Source organism: Rana temporaria, chromosome 10 (assembly GCF_905171775.1).
Source record: "Rana temporaria chromosome 10, aRanTem1.1, whole genome shotgun sequence".
NCBI classification, from domain to species: domain Eukaryota; kingdom Metazoa; phylum Chordata; class Amphibia; order Anura; family Ranidae; genus Rana; species Rana temporaria.
The window spans coordinates 63,013,053-63,020,942 of record NC_053498.1 but is presented as its reverse complement, the minus strand read 5'-3'; the positions used below and the strand labels follow the sequence as shown (position 1 = coordinate 63,020,942).

At 45.9% G+C, this 7,890-nt stretch overlaps 1 long non-coding RNA gene across 1 annotated transcript; it reads right to left on the bottom strand.

The window, feature by feature from the left end:
- Window positions 1-895: 895 nt before the first annotated feature.
- LOC120916066 lies at window positions 896-7,209 on the bottom strand. The gene is made up of 3 exons (XR_005743944.1): window positions 7,176-7,209; window positions 2,264-2,426; window positions 896-1,132 (listed from the first exon to the last, which is right to left on the bottom strand). It is a non-coding gene; the product is annotated as an uncharacterized LOC120916066 (long non-coding RNA).
- Window positions 7,210-7,890: the final 681 nt, after the last annotated feature.

Below are 7,890 nucleotides of genomic sequence, written 5' to 3'. Positions count from 1 at the left end.
GGCCCGAATGGCCGAGGCACTCGTGCAACATCAAGATGGGGCTCAGGTAAGTATTAGGGGGGCTGCTGCACACAGAAGGTTTTCTTATTCTAACGCATAGAATGCATTAAGATAAAACATAAAAAAAACTTCTGCCTTCCCATGTGGAAGAAAAATATATTTTAAATATATTTTAAAAAAACATTCTTAATATATTTTTCTCAAATATATTGCCATATATTTGAAATGCTACAATTTTGGCCAGATTCAATATATTTCAAAAATATATTCCAATATATTTGTGAATATATTGTGGAATGCATCGTGAAATATGTTGCAAATATATTCATAAATATATGTTAAATGTACTTCTGAATGCATTTAGCAATATATTTATGCAACCATAAATATATTGCAATTTGCATTTTGGAATGTATTGTTAATATATTCAGAAATATATTGCTAAATGCATTCAGAAGTACATTTCACATATATTCATGAATATATTCACAATGCATTCCAAAATGCACTTTGCAATATATTTATGGCTGCAAAAATATATTACTAAATGCATTCAGAAGTACATTTAACATATATTCATGAATATATTTGCAACATATTTCACAATGCATTCCGAAATATATGTACAAATATATTGAAATATATTTTTGAAATATATTGAATCTGGCCAAAATTGTAGCATTTCAAATATATGGCAATATATTTGGGAAAATATATTAAGAATGTTTTTTAAAATATATTTTAAATATAAATGTAAATGTACTTCTGAATGCAAAATTAAAAAAAAAATACATTCCTATTACATTTTGAAATGCTGTGTATTTATATATTGTATTTTATATATTGTAGGCCTATAAAACCAGCAAACATTTGGAAAAAAAACAATAACACAGTACACAGTACAATACACACAACTTTATTATCATGCAAATATACAAAAACTTCAACACAGGGAATAGAAAGTGGTGTTAACTGTGGTAAATGACATTAATGACATAAAAGTTTATTTGTGGTATTCTGATGAGGTTCCTGATGTTTCCCTTCAAGTGATATTTCAATGCCGCAATTTTTCTCGCAACAGCGTCACTGATCGCACCTTATGAAGTCCCAGGAAACTTTGTCAAAGTAGCAGCTTTAAAAAGTAAATGGAAAATATTAGACTTATTAAATTTTCCCTGTGAATCAAAAGCCATATAAGACCCCTTTCACACTGCAGCGCTGCTAAAACTCCGGCGGTTTTTGCAGTGTTTTTGTAGCACTTTTTAGGCGTTTTTTTTTTTTTTTTTAAAGGCAAAAAGTCCAGTTTTTAATGCGCTTTTAAGGTGCTTTGGAAGCGCTGCCCATTAATTTCAATAGACAGGTGCGTTTTAGGAGCGCTATTTATAGCGCTCCCAACCCGCCCCAGATGCTGCTTGCATGACTTTTTCTAATGTTGCGCAAGCGCACTGCCCCAGTGTGAAATTACTCATTGCACTGAAAGGGATGCAGTTTTATGAGCTTTTTAGAGGCTATTTCTAGCGCTAAAACGCCTGAAAACTGCCTCAGTGTGAAAGGAGTCTAACAGATGCAGCTGAGTAAATAAAACTAACAAAATTAAGCATGTATAAAAACATCAAAATATTGTAGACTTTTCAAAAATCAGTATAAAAATCAACATCTTGCCTACAACTTGCCTTTTTAGTTCAGACTACTACCAGACTGAGCAAGATATCTCATTTTGACACAACAGTCAAATTGGCTTACAGTCTACATGTCAAAGCTGATGTTTTCATAGGGTCTAACTGTACCCGCTTCTCTCCATCTGTCAGCCGCTTGGAGGCACCGCCTTAAAAGTTACTTTTTATTGAAGTGGTTGCATGTGCCAGTGCATGAAGGTAAAAAAAAAAAAAAAACTTCTGTGTGCAGCAGCCCCCCTATACTTACATGAGCCCCCTCTCGATCCAGCAATGTCCACAAGAGCCTTGTCTCTCCAGGGACTTGCACTGCCGATTGGCTTTCTGTAGTGGTGGGAGCTATTGGCTCCCGGTGCTGTCAAACACAGCCAGTGAGCCAATTAGGAGATGGGGCCAGGGCAAGGCTCAGTGTGTGATCGGACACACAGAGCTGTGGTTCAGGAGCACCGGCATGGGACCTGAGAAGAGAAGGATCCAAGCTGCTCTGTGCAAAAATCCTTACACAGGGCAGGTAAATAGGACAGGTTTGATATTTAAAAAATAAAACGATGTTTTAACGTTGAATGTTTCGGTACCAAAAGAAAACCTACCTGTTTAGGCCTTGAGTACGACACTTGACAAGCAGATGAGCTCAACTCTTCAGATCGGCGTATCGTGTGCATCACCTTCTGTCCCACACAGTATGAACTGCCACCTTCAGTGCTATTAGCTGCGCTCTTGTGGTTTTCGAAGTATCCATTACGCCAGGAAAATCTATGGAAATGCATAAAAACATTTTAAGTAACATAATGGCCTATTTCTTACTATATCCATACATTTCATTTGTTAGAAATTGATTACTTGTGGAAAAATGTACTTTTAAATGATTAGAGGGTTTCCTCCAGTCTGCTGCCGACCCCCCCACCAGATCAAAAATATTCCAGGAGGGTTTCACCCAAGGTAAAAGTAAGGATGTTCCACAAAACAGAAAATATTACTTGTGCATATAGTATGTAGTTACCTCAGTGCACTCACTCATATTATAATGAATGTAGTACGGTAAACTCCCAGTTACCCAACGATCCCCATTGGTACTGTTGTTTCTGGTTGCTTGAGAGCTAATAGTAACTCTCAAGCATCCACCTCCCATGGCACCCTGCCCCCCTCCCCCTTAGCAGCTAACGAGGGTAACACCCCCAAATTCACATGTGAATGAACCTTAAAGGGCTCATTCACAAGTGCGGTATGCAATGCTCCTCTGAAAAATTATGCAAGGTGGTGAGGAGGCAAAATGTTTACACCAGTAATTGCAGTGAAAGGCACGTGATTGCAGCGCGGTAGTATGGCAATTATATGTTTAAATCAGGTGTGAGGAGGCAACATTGGAGGACACTGTGCCCAGTGATCTTTGACTTCTCCCATGTTGTTCAGGTAGATCTCCACCTCTCTAAGGTTGCCCAACTCTGCCTTAAAACACTGTATTATGAAAGGGAAAATGATTGGTCAAATTTGTCTATTGTCCACCTGCCTGGCTTTCAGAAAGGTAACTACCTAGCTGAGAGGTAGGTATATTGACTTGCCTGTAACAATTAGTTGTCTCAGTTGTTGGTTTTCTTCTTCCAAGTGCTTATTCCGGTTTTCCATTCACCAGTTGTCAGTCTTTGTCAGGTGCTTTAACAGCGGCTGGCGGCCCATCTGTCAGAATCACAAAAAAAATAATATTGAGAGGGGATCAAGAAGTGGTAAGGACGAGTTGGACGAGTTGGAGGGAGTCTGAGAGGGAAGAATTATTTCCCTTTTCGATGCTGGGAAGACTTTGCAGCTGTGCAAGGTGGGGACCCTTTCCTGGAAGCAGCAACACGGTCGGCAGGGCCGGCCCTATGATGGGACCAGGTGGTACCATGGGTACCAGGCAGCACTTTTAGGGGGCAGCATACTGATGCCCACCAGCCCGTTCCGCCAGCTCCGCTACCCAAATAAAATTGATGTCCTTTTTTTTCCCCACAAATAGAGCTTTCTTTTGGTGATATTTGATATTTTTTGTGCTATAAATATATATATTTTTTAACTTTTTGCTATAATAAATATCCCCAAAATTTAGAAAAATAAACCATTTTCTTCAGTTTAGGCCGATATGTATTCTACATATTTTTGGTACCAAAAAAAACCCACAATTAGCGTACATTGATTAGTTTGCGCAAAAGACATTGTGGCTGCCGGCAATTCACAGATCCCTTTATACTCCTGGATACATGTATAGAGCAATGGCAGGTCCTTTTATACACCTATATGCATGTACAGAGCCATGACAGGCCCTCTTTATACATCTATAGAGCCATGCCAGGCCCTCGTTATACTTCTTTATACATGTATAGAGCCATGACAGGTCCTCTTTATACTCCTATATACATTTATAGAGCCATGACAGGTCCTCTTTATACATTTATAGAGCCATGACAGGTCCTCTATATACTATGTATAGAGCCATGACATGTCCTCTTTATACATGTATAGAGCCATGACAGGTTCTCTTTATACATCTATAGAGCCATGACAGGCCCTCGTTATACTCCTTTATACATGTATAGAGCCATGTCAAGTACTCTTTATACCCTATATACATGTATAGAGCCATGACAGGTCCTCTTTATACTCCTTTATACATGTATAGAGCCATGACAGGTCCTCTTTAGTTATCATGATATAAAATAATGAATGTGGGGGTCCCAGGCAGCACAATGTCTTGGGCCGGCACTGATGGTCGGCCACAGGTTACTTGACCCTGATCTCCTGTACGGGGTAACAATACAAATGTGGCAGCCCGTGCATTGTGGGCGAATGGGTATCGCTCCCCAAATCCCTGCCAGGATCGGCATTTTTTTTTAAAACATGCTTTATGGCGCCAGCTGCCAGGCTAGGGGGCGGTTGCGCCATTGAAGACATTAGCAGCGGCAGTGAGAAGATGAGGGGAGAGAGCTGGGACTACAAGGAGCAGCCAGCCGGAAGTGCTGCATGATCGATGGAACCGGCCGGGGGGTGAGATGGAAGCCCTGCATGTAAGTCCGGCCTGGGCTTGCTGTGATATCCGATTCCCCCTTTCTCCTGGTCGCTCGGGGAACTGTTGAGAGGAACAGAGGACAGGCAGACAGGATAGGAGAGGACAGGCAGCAGCGCAGCTCTCCTTGAGTAAAGCCTTCACCGCCGCTGGCTCAGGTACTGAGGTACATAGTGGAAGCACAGGCAGCACGCTCTGTGTTGCAATCCTGCACCCTGTCACATGAAATAATAAAAAAAACTGACTGTGCTGTCAAGTTTTTAGTGCCTTGTGTACAGGGGGGGGTGGTACAGAGGGGAACTGGTGGTGGGGGGGTGGGGTACAGAGGGGGAACTGGTGTGTGTAGGGGTGGGGGCAGATGTGCGGGGGTACAGAGAGGCAACTGGTGTGTGTATGGGGGGGGGCAGATGTGCGTGGGTACAGAGAGGGGACTGGTGCGTGTGTGTGGGGGGGGGGCAGATGTGCGGGGGTACAGAGAGGGGACTGGTGTGTGTGTGGGGGTACAGAGAGGGAACTGGTGTGTGTATGGGGGGGAAGATGTGTGGGGGTACAGAGAGGGAACTGGTGTGTGTGTGGGGGGGACAGATGTGTGGGGGTACAGAGAGGGAACGTGTGTGTGTGTGTGTGTGTGTGTGTGTGTGTGTGGGGGGGGGTACAGAGGGGGAACTGGTGTGTGTGTGGGGCGGGCAGATGTGCGGGGGTACAGAGGGGGAACTGGTGTGTGTGGGGCGGGCAGATGTGCGGGGGTACAGAGAGGGTACTGGTGTGTGTGTGGGGGAACTGGTGTGTGGGGGGGCAGATGTTCGGGGGTACAGAGAGGGAACTGGTGTGTGGGGGGTACAGAGGGAGGCAGATGTGCGGGGGTACAGAGAGGGAACTGGTGTGTGGGGGGGGTACAGAGGGGGGCAGATGTGCGGGGGTACAGAGGGGGAACTGGTGTGTGGGGGGGGTACAGAGGGGGGCAGATGTGCGGGGGTACAGAGGGGGAACTGGTGTGTGTATGGGGGGGACAGATGTGTGGGGGTACAGAGAGGGAACTGGTGTGTGTGGGGGGGGGGGTACAGAGAAGGAACGTGTGTGTGTGGGGGGCAGATGTGCGGGGGTACAGAGAGGGAACTGGTGTGTGTGTGTGTGTGTGTGTGGGGGGGGGGTACAGAGGGGGAACTGGTGTGTGGGGGGGGGCAGATGTTCGGGGGTACAGAGAGGGAACTGGTGTGTGTGGGGGGGTACAGAGGGGGGCAGATGTGCGGGGGTACAGAGGGGGAACTGGTCTGTTTGTGGGGGGGGTACAGAGAGGGAACTGGTGTGTGTGTGGGGGGCAGATGTGCGGGAGTACAGAGAGGGAACTGGTGTGTGTGTGTGTGTGTGTGGGGGGGGGGGTACAGAGGGGGAACTGGTGTGTGTGGGGGGAAACTGGTGTGTGGGGGGGCAGATGTTCGGGGGTACAGAGAGGGAACTGGTGTGTGTGTGTGTGTGGGGGGGGGGTACAGAGGGGGGCCTGGTGTGTGGGGGGAGGGGCAGATGTGCGGGGGTACAGAGAGGGAACTGGTGTGTGTGTGTGTGGGGGGGGCAGATGTGCAGGGGTACAGAGAGGGAACTGGTGTGTGTGTGTGGGGGGGGGCAGATGTGTGGGGGTACAGAGATGGAACTGGTGTGTGTGTGTGTGGGGGGGGCAGATGTGCGGGGGTACAGAGAGGGAACTGGTGTGTGTGTGGGGGGGGGGCAGATGTGCGGGGGTACAGAGAGGGAACTGGTGTGTGTGTGTGGGGGGGGGTACAGAGGGGGAACTGGTGTGTGGGGGGGGGGCAAAATGAGGCTTCGCCTAGGGTGTCAAAAATCCTTGCACCAGCCCTGCATGAACCCCTCAGTGTTCAGGATGTGTCACAAACCCCCTCCCAACTAGTGAAGAACTACAGGTCACAGCATTAATCCATGAGATCTAAAGGGGTCACATCCTTAGATCTCAGGGGTTCATGCTGGGACTTGTACTCCATCATTAATTGGGGGGGTCACATCTTTAGATCTCAGGCATTAATGCTTGGACTTGTAGTCCTCCACTAGTTGTGAGGGGGGGGGGAGTCAGGTCCTCAGCTCTGAGGGATTCATACAGGGACTTGTTTGCACTTTAGTTACTGGAGGCCATGGTGGTACAATCCCCCAGGGGCATGGAGGGCCACATTGTCCTCCCTGCCCCTCCCCCACCTTTGTGATAATGTAAAACCTTAGACTGTTTTACCTGATCCATGGGCACCTTGACTGGACTTGCTCCCCAGGCCTAAGGCTGTCAGCTCTCCACTGTGCAGCATGGTGACATGTTGTGGAATAGGAGCTCTATTACTTCCTTTTAGCACTGTGTACTAACTGGGAAGATACAGAATGAGAACTATTTAGCAGGGAATAGACAAATAAAACTAAACTCATACACCAAACTTTCACAATTCTAATGTTATTTGATAAAAGACACTTACCTGATACAGAGAGTTCTATCCAGCATGGTTCCAGACTTCCACAGACTAGGCCAGAACAGGAAGTGAGAGGTGAAAGTTCACTCCTCTGGTTCCCACTTCCTCCCACAGACTTGCTGTATTGATGCTGAGTGCATTGCAGTCTCTATCATCCTGTTTAATGAATTTTCCCCCAGAGCAGGATTTACATATTAGGAGATTGTTGGCACAGAAATCACCCCCCATCCCAATAAAAGGAACAAGAAAAAAGAAATGGGGACAATATTTATACATGTAAGTGATGGGAGATGCATTCTAGGGATATATACTGTACTTTCATTCTGCTAGATATGTGTGTGTGATAAATATACTATGTGTGTAATTGTGTATATATATATATATATATATATATATATATATATATATATATACACACACACACACAAGAATGCAGCTCTCATCACTTACATATTTATCTTCCAGCCCAGCCCAGTATTGACACACGGCAGCAGTGCAGCTTGGGCAGGGATATGACACTTAAAGCGGAGTTCCACCCAAAAGTGGAAACTCCACTTATCTGCCTCTTCCCCCCTCCATTGTCAAATTTGGCACCTTTCGGGGGAGGGGAGCAGGTTCCTATTATTCGCAGCGGGGAGATCAGCCAGAAGTTCGTCCTCCTCCTCCCCCCGCTGCTGGGCCATTCAGAAAGTGCAGAACACTTCGGGCATGCGCAGTAGGG